This window comes from Choloepus didactylus, chromosome 6 (genome assembly GCF_015220235.1).
Source record: "Choloepus didactylus isolate mChoDid1 chromosome 6, mChoDid1.pri, whole genome shotgun sequence".
Taxonomy (NCBI): Eukaryota; Metazoa; Chordata; class Mammalia; order Pilosa; family Megalonychidae; genus Choloepus; species Choloepus didactylus.
In genome coordinates this window covers 148,511,672-148,531,088 of record NC_051312.1, presented here as the reverse complement: position 1 = coordinate 148,531,088, position 19,417 = coordinate 148,511,672, and the positions used below count along the sequence as shown (strand labels likewise).

General features: G+C 45.6%; 1 protein-coding gene across 1 annotated transcript in view; it reads left to right on the top strand.

Annotated features, from left to right (window-relative positions):
* ETS1 (ETS proto-oncogene 1, transcription factor) overlaps window positions 1–19,417 on the top strand; it is a 64,726-nt gene that overhangs the window by 11,651 nt on the left and 33,658 nt on the right. The window lies entirely within an intron of this gene.

The following is a 19,417-nucleotide window of genomic DNA, read 5'->3' as shown; positions in this document are numbered from 1 at the left end:
TATAGACTGGGCAAGTTCACCTATAGGTGGTCATCCTAAGACTTGTTTTGTTTTGCCTGGTGTGAGAATCAGGATACCTGGGTCTGTTTTCAGTCTTTGCCAGTTTGTCCTGGCCACATCTCTTTGTCATCTCTATTCTCTTCTTGATGAAGGAATCACCTTTCATTGGAAGAGAGTGGGAGGGCTAATGAGTTAACGTTTAGAAAGTACTCTGGAGTCATGGGTGATGCAAGATACGTTGTTAAATTGGCAAGAGATACGATACGGAGTGGCGATGCTAAGTACATATGGACTCGTCAGGGTGAGTCATGTGTATACAGGAAATGCATCCTTGATTTCACATATGATCAAGAGTTTAGACCCACACCTTCCTTGCCTCCTAATGGAAATCAAACGTTCTTCAAAACTGCTGTGCACCCGTTTTTTGTCTTGATGCATATCTATGCTTTGGTTTGTAGGCGTGGGAGAAGTGAAACTGATATTTTTAGAGTGCCTACTATGTGGCAGGTACCTTGCAAGGTGCTTTACAAAAAAAATAATCTGTGTCCTCAGACAACCCAATGAGGTTGGTCTTTTAATCTGCATTGTACAGATAAGAAATTGAGTCTCAGAAAGAATCAAGTAGTTTTCCCAAGACCGTAGAATTTTCAAGCCTCAAATTTGATCCTTGATCTTTCTGATTTCAAAGGCCTACCTTCTTAGACAGAATCTGTTTGGGGAGAAACTTTGCTAATGTTCTCTTATGAGGCTTTGATTCCTGACATGTTGTTCTGTTTAATAAGCTGTCTTTTAGGCACCTCATTATTAGGGTAAGGAAGACAACATTCAGTTCATCTACCACTGGGTTGTGAAGTAGAGGGAAAGTATGACCAAATATATATATTTCACATAATTTCCACTGTGCATTTTCAAATCCAAAACAGGCAAATGAACAGTGGCTTATGGAATTTACTAAACTTGCATACAGATTGGTGCTTTGGCCCCCCATTTTCCAGATTGGGAAATTGAGGAATGAAGTAAGAGCTCCACCCGTGCTGGGAATTCTCCAGGGAGGGGATATTCAGAGGCACAAGTCTAGGCCTTGAGGCCACTTGATGCAACAAGAATGTTTGTAGAAAAATAAACACGCACATGGAATGAATCAACATCTACGTGGTGGACCTGGAGCTAACCTCTGAGTCAGTAGACATTTTTTTTTTTTTTTAATAAAATATCTATTTCTGGATTTCTGAAGGCCTCTCTTGGGGGAACTTCTTGGGTTTTCTCTGCCCTTACCCCTACTCTTCGGGGAGAAGGTTGACATCACAGGCTGGCTGCATGTCTCCAGAGAATCTTGGGTGCTCAGTGAGGGAAATGGCGACTTGGTTTTTTAGATGTGCTTGGGCCCTGGCAACTTGCCGTTGATTCACAAGGCTTTGCTCGGCATGTGCTGCTTAGTGGCTTGTTGCAGACCGTGAGCCATTCGCAGATATGAGTCAAGTCTCCAGTTGACTCGAACTGCCTTGCTTTGGAAGAAAAGAATGTTTTCATTGTTTTTCTGTGCAAACCAATCCCAAGGAATTAACATTTATATTTCCAGAAGCTAGTGCAAGAGACACCCTAGGCTTGTCCTACACAAGCAAGTCACAAATCTATTTGGGAAGCCTCTCAATGTTTCTGTTCTAATGGACCTTAAAAGCAATTCTCCTTGCTCAGTCATTGTCATTTGGTTCTTATATTTATCAAGGTTTGCTTGTGCATTTACTTAAGCCACAATTTTCTTACCATAATCTTATGATAGAGGTAAATCCTTTCTTTTCCCGTTTGGCAGATGCGACTAATGAGTCAAAAGGAAGGAATGTACATTTAGGTTGATGCAGAGTAAGAAAGCTTTGTCCCTAAATCTCACAGTCTCTCTTTCATTATGTTGGATACAGTGATATTTCTCATTGGGTGCAGCATGGTATACTGGGAAGAGTTTTGGAGTAAGCCAGACCTGGGTTTGAATTCAGACTTACTGCTGATTAACTTGTCTGAGGCAACTCGTTTAACTTCCTTAAGCCTTGGTTTTCTAATCCTTACAATGGAGAGAATATTAATAAAGAACTTTTAGAGCTATTGTGAGGATCGGAAATAATTCCTGTAAAATAATTTTTCTCACCTGTTGGGTCTCAGTAAGTGGTATTTTATCATTTTCTTGTAGGGCACTAAATTCTATACAAAGTTTCAGTGCTGATGACACTGTTATTACTTCAATGGTTGTTGAAACTGTGGTTACTGTTAACCTGGTTTACAGAAAATTTTCCACTTGACACCCCTAGACCGAGTGGGCCACTGGGGCTGGTGCATTATTTTCTTCCTCTCACTTAGCAAACTCAACTTTGGGTCAGGTCAGGCTTCTGAATCTAAAGCAGGATTTTCAAGCGTTATCCTTGCCACGTGGAGAACGCTATTGCTTGGAATGGTTGCTGTCAGGATATAGGATTATTTTAATTGCTGAAGTACTCTCCTCTTTGCCCTGGACCCTTTCCTTTTCTGGCAAGTCACCTAGGCATGGAAGGTTTGCTCTCTGGACAGTGCAGCAAGGCAATGGCAAAATGAGGATTAGAATTTCCCTGCTCCTGGCTGTCACTTCCTGAGCCAGGCTGCCTTCTTAAATGTGCTGTGGAGGTCCGGGTCAAAGACTTCATTTGGCAACCTACTGCAGATGATAAGCCTCAGGTTCCAAGAAGCCCTATGTCCTTCCTTTCTTTTCAGCAGCCCTACCTCTCCACTTCCTCCTGTCCCCCAGCAGATGCCTGTGAGACCATCCCTAGTCCTAGGGGATACTCCCTGAAGTGCTTTGCAACTGAAGATGTCTGAAGGAACCCTGGACTTTTGGCACCCACAAAAGGAGATCCTGTGTCTTTAAACAGCTGTGAGCCAGTGTGCATAAATGTGCTTGCTAATCCAGTGACTAATTCAGTATATTATAAAGCAGCAGTGAGTGTGCTGCCAAGCCAGGGCTGGATCCCAACTGGAGTTGTGGGTGAGGCTCAGAGAACCCTCAAGCCTCGCTTGAAATCTGCCACCCCGCTGTGTCTGGCGGGGACCCTGCCATCTTGTCTGCTCCCGCAGCAGGGTCAGCACTTGCCTTCTTGTTTCCGCTCACCTCCCCTCTTGCCTTCCCTCTCCCTCCCTCTGTTCCTTGCCCAGTTCATTTACTCATCTGAGGGTGGAGCCTTGCTCAACTTGAGTCAGGCTGTGGGACCAATCAGAGCAGCCCTGTGGCATTCCAGGGGACAAAACTCATGATCCATCTTGAAAAAGAATTTTTCCGAAAAGATCCATTTTCATCACAGCGTTGTGACTTCACCTCTGGTGAGCTTGCTCTGGTGATTGTGCGCTTGGAAACCCTGCTCCATCAGTCTTCTTTTGCCACTGCCTCCCTCCAGGGGGTGGGAGAGAATCTTCCAGAACTGGGAAAGGGTTAGATCTGATGGAGATTTCTTTCCCCTGAAAGCCTTATACCTGGAGATATGAAATTGCCAGTGTCACTTTAAGTGAGTGCTTGGGCAGTCTTTTCTGGACCCATCTTTGGGTTTAGGGGAATTTGCCTGAGGGATTTTGCTTTCACTTTTCGGTCTCAAATCGGTGGTCCCTGCAGCAGCACCCAACAGATGTCTGCCTCTGGAAATGGCCCTCACCCCCCTTCCACAGTGTCCCGGTGAGCGCAGTTATCTGTGCATTGCACAAGGATTTCCATGTGTCGGCGTGAGTATGTAGTTATTTGTGCACCGAGGCATGCTTGTTTCTACTGGAAAAAACTCTCTGAGAGAGGGGCCTGCAACTCTTAAGTTATCAAGGTGTTCCCACTGCTTGCCTCCCAGCAGTGCATTAGTAGCTCTTTAAAAAAAAAAAAAAAAAAATTTATTGAAATATAATTCACATGTCATAAAATCCATTCCAAAGTGCATAATTCAGCAGTTTTTAGTACACTTACAGAGGTATGCAACCATCACCACTGTTTTCAGAACATTTTCTTCATACCCATTAGCAGTCAGTAGCTCTTTTTGAATAAATGGCCTGTGGTCCAGCTGTCCAGCAGGATGTGGGGAAGTGGACCCCCTTCTCCCAATGACAGCCCCCACCACTGAGCCATCGGCCGTCTTCCCTGAGTTCAGAACGGCTCCCCGGGGAGCTCTGCACCTTCCCAATCTCTGAAGACCTTTTCTGATCCCTCCTCCATCACCACTCAAGCTCCAGCTTTCTTCCGCAGATTCACCTGGGGAGGCTGCCCTGTTGTAGTGTGACGTGTGTGCATCTGGGTAGACATAATGGGCCCTCTCACCAGCTGCGTGCAAACGATTCGGTCCGGGGAGCTTGGGGCTGTGGTGGCTGCAATTTCCTAATGGCTTCCTGATGAGGCACAGCCATTTATTAGCCCCAGATGAGGGCTGCACGTCCCACAGTCTCTCCCTTCCCCACCTGACACAGGCAGCCACAGCATGGCTTCTGCTCTCTCCCCTTTTTGCATTGATCACTTTCTCTCTGCTCTCCAGCCATTGGCCTGTCATGCCCATTGATCTGGAGATTGGGGCGGCCTGGCGACTTATCAGCCTCCTGGGCTCGCTGCTTGGAGAAGCATCTGATGCTGTAGGCTCTGGGGTAGCGTGGGTGAGACTCTGGGGCAGCTGTGGGATTGTCAGGATGCTGACATTCCCAAGTGTGTGGGCCATTAGGAGAGGCCCATTCTGAAGGGGGAGGGAATACAATCTGTGCCAACTAAAAGACAGCACAGCCAGGTGTATCTGTCCTGGATCTCTGAGCTCCCTGCACTGTAAATGCATTCACATTTAGAAAGCAAGCTGCTGGAATTGCTTCAGGCCATGGCCTTTTTGGGTTAAACAAATGACTTCATTAATTAGAAACATCAAGTTCAATTTACAGACCAATGCCCCCAATTTTATGTTCTGGCTTTGTCAGCGGGATTTGTTGTAGCCCCTCAAAACCGTGTCCCTGGGCCTCAGTTTCCCAAATTGGAACATTCGAAAGACTTGTAAGCGATTTGTTGTCCTTTCAGTGCTTTTTAGATAAAGGTCAATAGGTCCCTAAAATTAACTGCTGCTTCACTGTTTCTGGATCAGTGGAATAGCATCCTCAAATTTCAGAGCGGTTGCACATGGTGGGATCTTGCGATTGACGTTGGGTATTGACAATTGCCAGTATTCAACGGGATTCTCTTCCACAGTCATTGAAAACTAGCAGCCTGGACTGGGAACAGGTAATATCATCACTCCATAAAATCCCCAGTCCCCTTTATTAGGACATTGGATGAGATGTTGCTCTTGAGAACTTGGGGAGGAGCGTCTGCAGAGAATGGTAACCCAGTGCTTCGTGGTGGTGAAGATCTGGGGAAGATTTTCTCCTTCCCAATCCCCTGCTGTAAGTAAGCCGCCATGACATAGAGGGAAAAAAAAAATACTGGGCGGGGCGTCAAGAGATCCAGAATGAGTGATCACGTGACCCAAGGCAAGCTGATGTCATTCCCTGAGCCCCGTTTTCCCACCGGTAAAAAGAAAGGGTCTGAACCAGATGATGATGTCCAAAGTCCCTTTGGATTCCGAGTTCTAGGACATGCGTAGGTAGGACCCTGATCTGTGACAGCTCTTGGCTCCTCCTCTCCACCCGGCAGCTTACTTTTCATTCATTTTGTAATTACGCCAAGTTGCCAGGAAGGAGAACTTGCCTCCAAGGAGCTGTTGCAGTTTTACAGCAAATTCTATGAATTCCTCTGGTTTGCTCTTTGGCCTCGGGTGAGGTTTTATACATTGTGCAGCCCTGGCGAGGGCAGGAGAGAGAACGGGAGACAGGGAAAAGTGTGACTACATAAGCCAAGTGCACGGGGTAATAGTTACTGCTCTGGGCTATAAAAAAAGGCTGAAGCTGAAAGGGGTATAGGATCCAAAATTATAGATTAGGCAGGTGAAAACAAGCCTCAGAGCAGCCTCTGATGATAGGTTTAGCAGTGAAGCTAATGGTTTAGGGAAAGGACCCAAAGCCTCTTTGAAGGTTATCTCTCTGGGTTCGAAGTACCTCCTTAGCAGTTCAGGATTCTTGAGCTGGGACTCTGAAATTATTATAGAAACCCCACAAAGTAACAGGAGGATTTTCTGACTCCTCATTAAGGATATGCACTGGGATTTACTGAACTGAGTGGGGGCTTTATTCCAAGAGTTGCTGAACCTATAGACCCTGATGGTGCAAACTCCAGATGTCCCAAGGTGGGGCCAGGTCCTCGGTTTTGGTGCTTTCGGCTGGTGTGTCAGCATCTTAAAAGACTGATGGACCAAGCGAAAGACCGTCTCATGCGCTTGCCAGACATATTTTGGGTGGGAACTTGTGCATCTTCTCTGATGTCACCCTTGCTTCAGGGTGGTAATATGCCTCTCTGCCTTCTCCCAACTCTTACCATGTGACTCCCATGTGGCTCTCTGGAATTACGCTGGGCTGATTCAGCAGAGCCCTCATAGAAGAAGGGAGTGTTTAGCCTGTTGGGAGCAGGGAAAGTGGGAGGAGAAGTCATGGAAGCTGCATTTGAAGTAGGCACTGGACTGGGTCAGGTGGCCCCTGCAGAGTTGGATGCATTTGAGGTGGTCCATTGATTCATCAGAGTTCCAGTCTCCACCACCCGGTTAGAATGAAGGACGTACAATTTCTGCTAACTCAGGGATGTTGGCTCGGTGGCCTCATGCATGCTATGTCTGATATCCTGGTAATTCAAATTTATTAGTTCACAGGACAGTAACTGGGCTCAGGCACCTCTGAAGTCAATGAAAAGTGAGTGTGTGTGTGGGAGGAAGGGGGAGGAGTCTCAGAGCATCCCTTTTAACTGTTCCTTGGTTGCATCAGCTCCAACAGTGTCCAGCCTTCACTGCCCTGTGCTTATGTTTTAAAATGATAAAACATTTAAATGCTTGCCTCTGGTTTCCTCCCAGCGTAGTCATGTTACCTGGGATATTCTCAATGAACCACCCTAAGCTATTTAAATGAAAAGGAGGACAGTGATCTTATTTAGGTTCCTTTCCACCTACTTAAAGTTAGTTGGTTTGCGGAGGAGCAAGGAAGCCAGTCATCTCTAAGAAAGTGGAATCTTGAAGTTATTCCCTCAGGGGATCTCTGGATGCAGCCCTGGGTTTCTTATCTTCGGGAGTCTCCAGCTTTGCACTGATGATTCTTTGAAGCTTGCAGGTTGGACTGGATCCCCCGGGGTGCTGTCGATCACCCTGTTGGTTGCTGGCCTGGGAATGCTGGCCTGGGAAGCTGCCCGTGGAAGGCTGCGAGGACGGCGGGTGGCCGGGTGAATGAGGGAATGAGGGCGAGGACTGGCTGCGGCTGCCCTGCCTCTTTCCCCGGAGCCCTCCTCCCTGGGCCCGGGCCCTGCTCCTTTTCAGTTTAGTGTCTATCACAGGCTTATCTGAACACTGCTGGCCCTTTTTAGGAAGCCTCCAGGGGACTAAAGAATATGAGTAACACAGAAGGACTAGAATTATCACTCCAAAGTCGTGTTAGAGCAGAAGATGGCATTTTCAGAAAATGGAGAAGCTGTCAAAGGGGCTGATATAAATCGTCCTTGAGACACGAAGCACACATATCTGTGATGCTCAGCTCTTGGTCTCTCCGTGCTAGCTCCAGGGAAGTGAGCGAGGGAACTTTCCCACTGAGAAGCGTTTTTAGAGTGCCCCTGACCATGTGTCATTAATAGACATCCGAGGACTGTGTTTTCGGGAATCATGGAGTGGCTGTCCCTCGTGGGCTTTGCTTTGACCCTGGCAGTCCCACCTTCCTGGGACCTCTATAGGGTTCTGCCCTAATTGCTCTGAGCCAGGTGGAGCAGCAGCTCCATTTCTGATCTGCCCTTTCTCAGTCCTGGCTGTGTTTCAACAGCAGGCAAGCGACCTTCTTCACTTGGCTAAAGAGATTCTTTAGGCTAAGAAGGAACCATGTTTGCAAAAAAGCAGCCTGCTCCTAAGCAGGCAGCGTTCTCGGTGACCTCATCTTCCTCCCAACTTGAGTCCAGTTGGAGCAGTGTGCACAGGGCAGACTTCCAGTTCCTCCCCGTCTGGAACTAACAGTGGCTGATATAAATAGATCACGACTCTGTCTGTAGCCATTGTTCTCTAACTGCCCATTGTTTCTGGAAGCAAAGCACTGCTGTGGCTGTAGCTCGCCACCCCCTCCTCCTGTCTCTTTCTCTTTTTCCCCCTTTCCCGCCCCCCTCACTCTCATTGTGCAGAGCTCTGAATCCCAGCCCAGACGTTTCCATCAGCTGGACTTGCTCTTGTTTAATGCTTAGGTAAAAGCTTGAAGGGAGACCTGGCCCCTCAACAGGTAGATCAACTGAATACCATAGCCTCACATTTTGATGCCAGTGAAACTTTCTTCTGACTCTTTCCATGGTATATTTGTAGTCAGGACGGAGATATGTGGATCCAGTGATCCAGTGATAGTGGAGTCAGGAGGATTTGTAACTGATTGAACAACTGTATGCAAACGTTCTTGATTACGAACCCTTTAACACAGCATCGGAACAGCTTCATGTCACGGGGCTCAGTATTTGGTCTCAGTATTTGGTCGTTGCCTTTTCAACATTTTTATCAGGATCTGGGATTAGAGAAGGATGGAGAAAACCTACTTGGTAAGTTGCAGATTATGCAAAGTTGAGAGGGTTAGTGGATAGATTGAGGGCAGATCATGATATAAAAAAAGATCTCTAACCATGAGAGAAAGCATCAAAACAAGGTGATGTTTGATAGAGATTAATGCCAGGTCCTACAGTGACGTTAATAGAATTCCATCAATAGGTGCAGATGTGGAGAGGACTGCTTCAAAGCCAGACTGGAGGAAGAAGGCCTGGCAGTGTACTCTGGGAGTTTTCGTAGGGGGAGAAATCAGCACCCATGTGTGGAGTAAGATTATAATCTTGCTCACACTTCACTCTGAGAAGTACATGTCCAACCCTGAGGCTCCTGAGGGACCCTGGGACTGGGAGGGAATGCCCAGAAACCAGGCCATCACCAGTGGTTGGAGGAACCAAGGATTTTTAAAACCGAAGCAGAAGTGATGACAAAGGGGAGGGGCGAAGCAGAGCTGAAATAGGAAGAAAGATTAGCATTAAGCTGTGTGGCTGCAACCAGCAGATCTGGGGCCAATGGGGAGAACGCATAAGAAGGCAGATTTTCATTCAGTGTGAAGGACCCTTCTCTAAAAATGATTGCAGTGTATAAGTGAAAGTGAATGACTCGAAAAGCAGGGAGCAACGAACGAGATATCTTAAGAGAGGGGTTGTGCTGACAGGCCTCTGGGGGTCTTTCTGGAGAAGTGTGGTGGGCCGCATCACAGATCCTGCCCTACCTGTGTAGTACTCATTAGCAAATATTCCTTTTGTCGATCTGGACAGCTGGGACAGATTCTGCATATAGCGGATTGCTGCGGTGCCTCTGATTGGCACGTTGAAACTATTTGTCTCTTGTACTGGGAAAGTGGACTTCTAAATTCTTATTTTTCATCATGCTTTTCCCGGGTTGAAAACAGTTGCACTGTGTGAATGTGTACGAGTCTGCTTCTTCCTTCTCTGTCCAGATTTATTTATTAAAAGAAAAACACATCTGCATAAAAAAGCTTTAGAAGGCAGGAAGAATGTCCACTTTGTTTTTCTTTCTGCTGCACCAAGACATGTGGGGTTTCAGCTTCCTCCAAGGGGTTTTTGAAGACTGGCTTTCATCTCAAACAAGGCTTTTTCCCATTGACAAAACGGTCCTTTTTTGGTTTAAAAATGTATTTATATAATGTATAAATAAATAAGAAAGGGGAGAGAAAATTTCCTTTCAAAATTTATGGAAAAATGTTGCTTTCTGAGCATCAATAATTGGGAATAAGCCACTGGCTCTTCCCAGTGCATTTTCACTCTGCCTTCTGTCCTTTATTCTGGTTTTAGATTTTCCAATATTCACACCCTCTGCTTTCTATACTCTTTTCCTCTTTGGCCTCCTCTGCTGCCCATCCTTATCCCATCTTTGCCGTCAGTCTTCCCTTTCTTGTCTGCCAGCTCTTGCCTTCCTCCCTGTCTGCTGCCTGGGTGGGCACTGCCCCCCACCGCCACCCAGACCCCTTTCTTCTCTCTCTCCAGCGCCTCTTCTTTCTGCCTTTTCCAGGCGAGGGCTGAGCCACTGGCGTGCTGGCTGGAAGAGGCCTGTCTCTGTGTTTGTTTCCTGCGTGGGAGGGAGAGGCAAGCCTTGAGAAAACAGTTCAAAAGTGCAGAAAAATGTTACCTCTTCCAGCCTAAATAAACCAGCTTCGCTCCATTTGTTTGCCCAGATTTTTCCTTTGCCCATGGAGAAAACTCCTCACCCTCCACCTTGCCCAGCGCAGTCTTCCTGGTGGTTTTCAGGAGTGCCCCCTGCCCCACGCCTGTCTTGGCCCCAGCCGTGTGCCAAGTGGGCCCCATGCCCTGCGTGTGACGGGGCCACTTCTGGGTAGGACTGGCCACAGGGCCACCAGGTCTGTGTGCCGCCCTCACGCTCCGCCATGTGTCTCAGGGATCGAGGCTCTTCCCTTCTCCAGAACGAACTTTTTCCAGAAGGTAAAAGCTGGTGAAAATGAAAGGAAATATTCCGTACTAACAGGTCCAGGTGGAAACAACCTGAGTTTAGTGTCTGAAGATCTGGGTTGAGTCCTGGTTATACCATTTTACTGGCTCGATCATCTTGATCACATCATTTCCTCACCCGTATGATGGAGTTAATACTGAACTTGGCTGTGTTTAAGATAATATTAGAATAGGTGAGAAAACACTTTGTAAAATGTGAAATTCCATTTGGCTACTGGTGATGACAATTATAGGTGGGAATCAAATGACGTTAAAATAAATTAGTTAACTAATCAATGGGTGTGTCCAGGATCTGGGAGGATGAGATACCAAAGACCTATCTGTAAACCGGAAGTTGTGGACTCTGGACTAGCAAGATGGAAGATGCCAAATGTTTTTCCTTTTCTTCTCTAGTGGGGCTATCCTGTGTCACGTTGGTACCAAGAGTCTTATGACCTCGTCATAAGTATTTCTGCTGCAGGCGGACAAAAGTTTGTTCTCACTTAGAAGTGTAAGAACTGGGACGCACCAGTAGTATGCAGTATGGCGGTCTGCCAAGGCTTGGGATTGAAAGAACCCAATTCATGCCTTTCTTCTAAGTAATATGGAGAACATGGCTCTGTGTTTTCCATGACAAAGAAATCACACTGTTCTGGAACAGTTAAGGACTTGCAAAATATGCCGTGTGGTGGGAGAGTCTGGTGTAATAATCTGTGCAGGAAATGATTTGAAACGTGCGACACACCCTGCGAATGGCTTAAAATGATCCTTAGAGAACTCTGAATTATTCTTTAAAGTACACCATTGAAGTGGTCCCTCTTTGCAGGAATCTGAATCTCAAAGCATTCTTTTGAATTGTGAGAGAGTCATTAATTTAAGAGCACACAAATGACTAGGGTAAAATGCAGTTTGGGTTCTGGCAAATTCCAAACATACAGAAAATAGCTTTGTGCACAAGTTACATTTTCGTTTTGTGCCACGTGGACTCCAAGATAGCACTCCTAGGAAGTTTTTAAAACCAGAAGCCATCTTAGGTCCACTGGATTCATGTAGCTGTGAGGTTTTGACATGCAAAACATATTTTAGATGATTATTGTTACAAAGGAAAAATAAAAGATTTCCTCCTTAGCAGACTGGAGGATGTGAGATAGGTAAGTAATTAAGCTAGTCTGTTCAGTGAAAGCAAAGAACCAGCTTCAGGGGATGTCAGTTTCCATTTGTATCTTGCATCCTGATGTTTGTATTCATTTGTCCCATTTCCTCAGTTTCTTAGTTGCACCTGGGGAAATTGCCAGATTCCTTCTCTCTTCTGTCTCTCTAATATCGGGAAATAAAAAATATATATTATATTTTGCAAGGTGCTCATCAGTTCAATATTTGTCATCAACAGTTTATTGAGCATTTTCACAAATACTTCAGTTAATTTCACTGCAGCGCAGGTAGAGGGTCCTATGGAATGAAAATCTGCTCCATCTCAAGGGTCTTTGAGGCCCCTCTCATGTGTCTTCACTGGCCTGGGCTGCTAGAGAAGATGCACCTTTAGAAGTGATTCCAAGAGGGCACACGCCCATTCAAACGCTTCCTCTTGTAGGCCATTTGCTCCATGCTTACTTACGTGGGAGATTTGAATTTTTCTAAGGAAGGAGCAAGAACATTTAGCTCCAGGACCCAGGGGGGAGTTCTACTTTCTGGCTCAGATCCTAGAACGGAAGAGCCTCTTCTGGGCTTCCCTGAACACCTGGAAGTGATTTGGGTTTTGCTCTGTCTTGGAGACATTGGCTGAGGTGGGGGAGGGGAGAGGGGAGGGGAGTTAGGAAAGAAAGAAATCCAGCGATTAAAAATAGCTTTTGCATGTCAGGTGCCTGAATGAATTTGGGAGCCTGCCTGCAATCCCTTTTGTCTGGCAGGTCTGAACTCAGGCGCTGCCGAATTACAACTGCTTTCATTTGTTTTTCCTGCTCCCCTGCCATGTAATGGTCAAGGGCTCATTGAAACCATGTGTGCGTCTGGTGAGTCACCACGTCCTCAGGACTTCAGGGGTAATAATGTGTTAAAACTCCTTTTGGGGGGGTGGGGCAGGGGTGGATGAAGGGAAGACGGGAGAAGACTGAGGTCACTTCCTACAGATGTTACACGCTCTCAGCCCTCTCTGTAGGCTACCTTCTCCGGCTGGGTGATGGGACCCAAGGTTGGCTTCTCTGTGCAGTTTGGAACCGGCTTTGCTTTGCAGAGGACTGTGTCTTGTCCTAGGGCAGCTGCCCTCTGAGGAGAGGCAGTCACCAAAGCACTGGCACGTTGGAACCAAGCAGTGCACATTCTCTTAGTGGCTGTGTGCATTGGCGGCCGGGCCTCAGTGCTGTAACTTGAGACAGGCTTGCATTTTTGGTCAGCCAGGTCACTGGAGGGTGAACTGGGGATTTTCTGTGCAGCTTCTTTCTGCTTTCTTTGGAGTGGTTTTTATTGGCCGGTGACTTCAAGGGAGGTGGGTATTAAAGGCAGGACAGGAATCCGGTATTCTGTTTCCCTAATCGATAAGGCTTTGTTTTGGGTCTTGTGATGTCCCACTACTGGGGACACTGATGGCCTGGTGGGGTGGCCCAGAAGGGGCCCTGGAGCCATTTCTTGCTTAGCTCCTGCTGGAGCCAGGGCCCCTGGTTGTCTCCCATTGATCGTCAGTCGGTTTTGGGAATTGATCCGAGGGGGTGAGGAAGGGCACTCATGTTTCTCCATGCATTAGCGTAGGCAAGATGCTTTCTGGGTTACACTGAGCCCCCTCTGTGACTCCCCTCTGCTGGAGGTTCTGCCTGCCAGGATTCAGAACCAGGGCTGTGGGAGGAAAAAGTCCCTTACCGGCGTCCTTACCCCAAGCTCCATTTCACCCTTGCATGAACGAGAGCTGGCAGTGGACGTGTCTCGAGAGTCCCTTTCCGCATCCTTCTGAGATCGTTAGCATCTTTTCCTGAGTAAATTCTCTTAGAGGCCTATAATGACTTTCCAGGGACAATCGTTCTAGATTCAGAGTTGTCTGTCACCTGGGCTGTATCGTTTCTTTCTATTTGTGTTGGACTGAAGGAGGAAAAGCATCTTCTCTTCTCTACTGGGACTTGTTCTAGGTGGCTTGGCAAGGGCCTGACGTTTCAGACCACCCTTTTTGTTGCTTGTCAGGAGAATTCGCAGCCTTTTTGTGCACTTTCCTTTTTACAGTTACTAGTTTATGGGGGCACTCATGGTTAGGAAGATTGAACGCGGCAGCCCTCTGCCTGCAGGAAGGGGAGTCAAAGGGATGGCCTCCCACCCTCATTTGAAATGATCTGTCTCCAGTCCAACTTCATCACTTCCCAGGTTACGATAGAATCTTTCACGTCACCTTAAAAAATGTTCTGTGGTTCGAGTGGGTCAATAAATGAAATGTAGACCTGGGTGGGAGTCGACACCATGGGAAGTGATTTCAAGTCCTGTTTTTTTTCTCCTTGAGTTTATCGGCTTTTGTAAGCCTTCATCCTTCTTTACCTCCAAAATGTCCTTCTGATAATAAAATATTTTTGGGTGAAATGACATATGTTGTCTGGGATTAGCTTTATAATGTTTTATTGGAGGAGGGGGAGATGGAAAAATCTGCTAATGTAGAAAAAACATGAATGGAGATTCATTATATTACTCTCTCTACTTTAGTGCATGTTTTGAAATTGCCATCATGAAAAATTAAAAACCTTATAAGGGATAGGGGCATTGCATATTAACTGATCTCTTTTAGAAATGCATCAAGTGACTTACCCAGTGTGATTACATTAACTGCAAATCTGAGTTCAGAACCCTTATATTTTGACCAACAAGCCCAGGAGAGCCTGGTACATTTCCCACTGTCTTTCTTTGTCCCCCTTTTCTTCAGAATCCTATCTTGCCATTGAGGATACTTGTGCTTTTTTCCCCCATATGAATTAGGTTTCTTTTTGATTTCCTTCAGCTTTTAGAAATATGATTTCAGTAAGCCTTTATTGTAATGAATTAACCTTATATTATGTGCACAATTGCCTATCAAGGTGATTTGGAGATGAACACAGACAGGCAAGGATGCTAGGTTGTTATTTAACCTGTGTTGCTAGGAAGGAAGGAAGGAAAGAAGGGAAGGAGGGATGGAGGAAGGAAGGAAGGAAGGCTCATTACCCGTAGTCCCAAGAAAGGAAATGCTTACTATAGATTCCATAAAATGACTTCTAATTATATCTTTCCAGGGCTAGTCATTTAAAACTCTGGGTTTCTTGGATCCAAGAAAGATTTTGTTTAAGTTTTGAGGAAGTTCCTCAAATTTATCTAATTCTCAAGTCAACTGAGACATAAATGTACAATTTCCTGTCTCAGGGCTCCGACAATTTTAGTTTTCTTGGATCTCCTGTTTGGATCTTCTGTTTGCAGCACAGTGGAGCAGAGTAGGGTTAAGAGTTGGAAGATGGGGTTCCAGCCCTGCCTTGGTCTCCAGAGAGCCCTGTCACCCTTGGTCACCCCTTGATGTCTCTGGGTCTTGATTTCCTCATCTGTAAAATGGGCATCATGTCATACCTCTCCAGTTCCCTCAGAAGGTTTGTGTTGTGAGGATATTGTGGAATAGCACATGTGAAAGGTCTGGGCAAACTCTAAAGCAGTTTCCAGATGTAGGGCATATTACTCATTCTCAGTGTTTCTCTCATGACGCTGTTAATTCCATGTCCAACATAACATGGCTAGAATTATCATCATAATCCACCAAGATATGAAGAATGGAACATGCACCTTGGATTTCTTGTCCTTGTCTACATCCATCACCACCTCTCCCTAGGATCCCAGATGCTCCAGTATTTTCCTGGTCATTTATTTGAGAGTGATGAGAGAATAAACTCGTGTCTTGAGCTTCCCCCCAAACAAAAGCCACCTCACGTCATTGATATGAGCTCTTTGGTTTCAAAAAAAGAATGGTGTGAAAAGTCACTTGAAATGCTCATGAAGGGTTCTTGGAAACTGAACAGGCCTAAACTTTGAGTTACGTGTAAATGAATTGAAACCCTTGTTTTATGTTTTCACTTGAAACATCCATGAGGTGGTAGAAGCTTTTGTTCGGAGTTAGGCCACAATGAAAAATGAGCAGATGTTTCCCTGCATTCAAAAGGCACTGGCTCACTAAGCCTCTGCTGATTCAAGGAAAGCTACCTGCTCACTTCCGCCTACATACTGTACTGTGCAGTTTTGGGTAAGATAGAGTTTGAAACAGTAGTTCTTAAAAATATTAACTCAGATTTAGCATGCTGAAGTAATAATCAATGGGTGAGAAATGTGACATAATTGTAATATATTTATGTTTTCAATTTCTGATGCATTTTGCTCAGAACCTCCACTTCATTTGTATAGGATTTCTCTAGGTTAGGTTCTCAGGATTTTCAGACAGATGTGTTATTTGAATTGATACTGTAATTGATTGTCACAAAGGCAATTTCAGTATTTTTCCACAGAAGATTTACAATTAATTAATTTCTGTGATGGTATTGATTAATTTCTAGATCCTGTTCTAAAAATTAGAAATATTTGGTCCTTAATGCCAAAGTATTATGATAGAGAATGAGGCAAAATATAGTAGGAATAATTGAGAGATGTGAGCTTTTGCTAAACCACGGTAGATTCCCCACCTGCATAACGATTTTATGATTGGTACTGAACAGTGTAATTAACAGAACTGCTCCAGTCATAACCAAGAAACACAGAGTAAATTTTTGCATTAGCATTACGCATGATGAAAGTTAAGTGTTTTACACTGATCCATTTTGAAAGTGAGTATTCATCCTCATTTAAGGGCAATGCCCAGGCCTCCTAAAAAGACAATCATGATTGTATAGTCACTCTTGGAGGAGTTTTGATTTTTATTTTTAACTCAGAATTCCACACTTGACAAACATGGGTAAAGCTCTTAACATTCCCATCTGAATCCTTTGGGCTCAAGGGCCTTGATAAAGCCTTCTCCTGAGCTCATTAAGTCCAAATGTGGCTGTCCTACGTGTGCCTGAACAGCTTTTACCAGCTGGGCTGTGAGCTCTTTTTCATGAGACCTAGCACTTCCAGAGTCCAGCAGCCAGAGGTGCACGGTCAGGCATGGCTCATAGGGTCTCTGCGCAGCTGCAGCCGACAGTATGTGGACTGGGCTTTGGAGACGCCATTGAGGTGGACAGGCAAAAGGAATTCCAGCTGCTTTCCTTGCAGAGAACCTGTGAGAGCTGGGAAATGCCACCTCCCCGACAGGAAGCAGACACCTGTGTGTAGACCTGTCTGCCCAATGGCACTAGTCCAGACCATCAAATGAAGTGGAGTTGTAAGCAGCAGACTCAGGGAAGCCTCTCTCGGCCATCTCCCTTGGCCTTCCCATTGCCCTGGCATCAGACTGCCCCGATTTTCATGTTTAGCAGATGCCTGGGGCCTCCTAGCCTGTCTTATCCTTCAGTTCCAGTTTGCAGTAGAACAACTGCTTGCCCATTTGGCCTGGCTCTATTTTCCACGTGTTGTCCTGGCCAATTTCTGCCATCAGTGAAGTTCTTTTCATCGAGTCATAAATCTGATGGAGGAACAAACACACGAAACAAAGCCCACACAGTTCAAGTTCACGAATTTGGGTTGGATGGGAGTGAAGGCAGGAAAGTTGATTCAAATTTGGAAAAATTTAATTCACTGAACGTTGGTTGATTGACTCACGTGTTTAGCCACGTGCTAGGGGCTGGGGATGCTGCAGTGTCCCTTTGCTCAGAAGCACTACTCTCTGGTTAACTCAAGATTCCTTTCTCTATGGCAAAACTGACTTCTCGTCTAAGGGGAGACATTTCTGGAACTGCCACTTGGCTGTTCTTGCACGTAGATGGCAGAGTGGGGAGGAAGGGGGAACCTGGATGTGTTTCTTTGTGACTCATGGGATGATTCCTCCATTGTTTGAAGAGCTGGGTGTTATGCAATCAACAGTCTATCCCCTCCCCCCGTTTTTTTTTTCCCCTAACAATCTGGGATTTTCCATCATTTTGTCAACCTTCCTGGAGGCATGTTGATTTTTCCACTAGGTTTTTTGGCCCTGTCCCAGGGCAACCCCAACTCACCACTCCCTAGAACTTCACATCGCCCATCCAATGTTGGGGCCTGGGAGGGCAACCACAGTGAACCCTCCTGTTTGTCCAGGGCAGAGCCTCCACTCTCATCAGTGTGCTGACAGCTCTGCTGAAAGCAAGCAGGAGGGAAAGGGACTCATGCCCTTCTTTCTTGAAACTTAACTTCCCTTCATTTTGATATTTGAGGCACTATAATTGCTTCTTCCCCCCCCTCCCCCACCAGAGATCCAGTTGTCATCTTTTCCCTTACATGTTTCCATGTTGGTCAGCCAATAACTCATTATGTATGTCTTGGGAATTTTTTAACTAGCCAGGGTTTAGAGATGGCTAGCTGAGGGGCTTCTGCAGTAGCTGCTCCTGAAACGCAGCCACTTTAAAGTTCAATTTCATATGATACACTGAACATTCAGGCTGAGGGGGGTGGCTGCTGGAAAGTGCTATATTAGAGCGTGTCACTGCCAGAAGACAGAAGGGCTGGTAGATTTATCAGGGAACTTCTTTGCTTATTAGTTTTTTTTGGTGGAAAATTGTGCTGAGGTTGAATTCAGATGTTTCAATTCAGCCAGATTTATGTGCCTTCAGTTTGAAGGTGGTATGGAATTTCAGGAGGGACCGACACAGCAGAGATAAAGATGCAAAATGATGACATGTTTGCAAATCTGCAGATTCTTCTTTACCACCTATGCATCCAACCAATCAAGTTTTGTAGATTTTGCCTCCTATACACCCCACAGTTCTGTCCATTTATATTTTCTCCACTGCACCTTCCTACTCAAAAGCCACCATCATCTTTCAACAGGTGTAATGCACTGACTTTCTAATGAATCTTCCCACATCCATTCATACTCACCTCCTAAACCACTTTACGGAAACAGCTAAGGTGATCTTAAAACTAAAGTGCTCGTGTCATTCCTGTGCAGAAAACTCAGTGACTTTCTACATTCACTTAGGATAAGATGAAAAATTGCTTAACATGCCTCCTGCCCACCTCTTCAACTGCATCTCAAGCGCCTGTCCTCCATGATCACTCTGCTCCAGTGCATTGATATTTTTGATTCTAAACTGTATTAATTTTTCTCCCATGCCATGACCTTCATTTATTCCCTTTGTCTAGGATAGTGGTTCTCTAACTTTAGCATACATCAAAATCACCTGGATTCTTTGTTAAAACACACTGCTGGGCCCTGCCCCAAGAGTTATTGATTCAGGAGGTCTGGGATGGGGCCTGAGCATTTGCATTTCTAACAATTTCCAGATGATGCTGGTGGAACTGGTCCATGGACGTCACTTCCAGCACCACTGGTCTAGAGTATTCGTTCCTTCCTAAACTCCTATGCCTCCGTCAGCCCTGGAGCAAACATCGATTTATAGGAGGCCTTTCCTGGCTCTCCCAGACTTGGAGAAATTCCTGTTATATGTTCACATTGCATCTTGTGCTTCTCCTTTGAAGCCCTTCTTAATGTTGTATTTGAACAGTTAAGTGTGTAAATAGTTATTTAATGACTGACTCGCCTCCCAGAGTCAGATATAGTGCCGTGAGGTTAGTATCCTTTCTGTCTTGTTCACTGCTATTGCTCTAATTTCTTGCATGTAGCAAGCGCTAAATATTGGTATTTCATTTGCATAGGTAATTGGAAGTACCTAGTAATGTTAACGCTCTCAGTGAGTGCTAAAGATCAGCAGAGGCTATGGGTAAACCAGC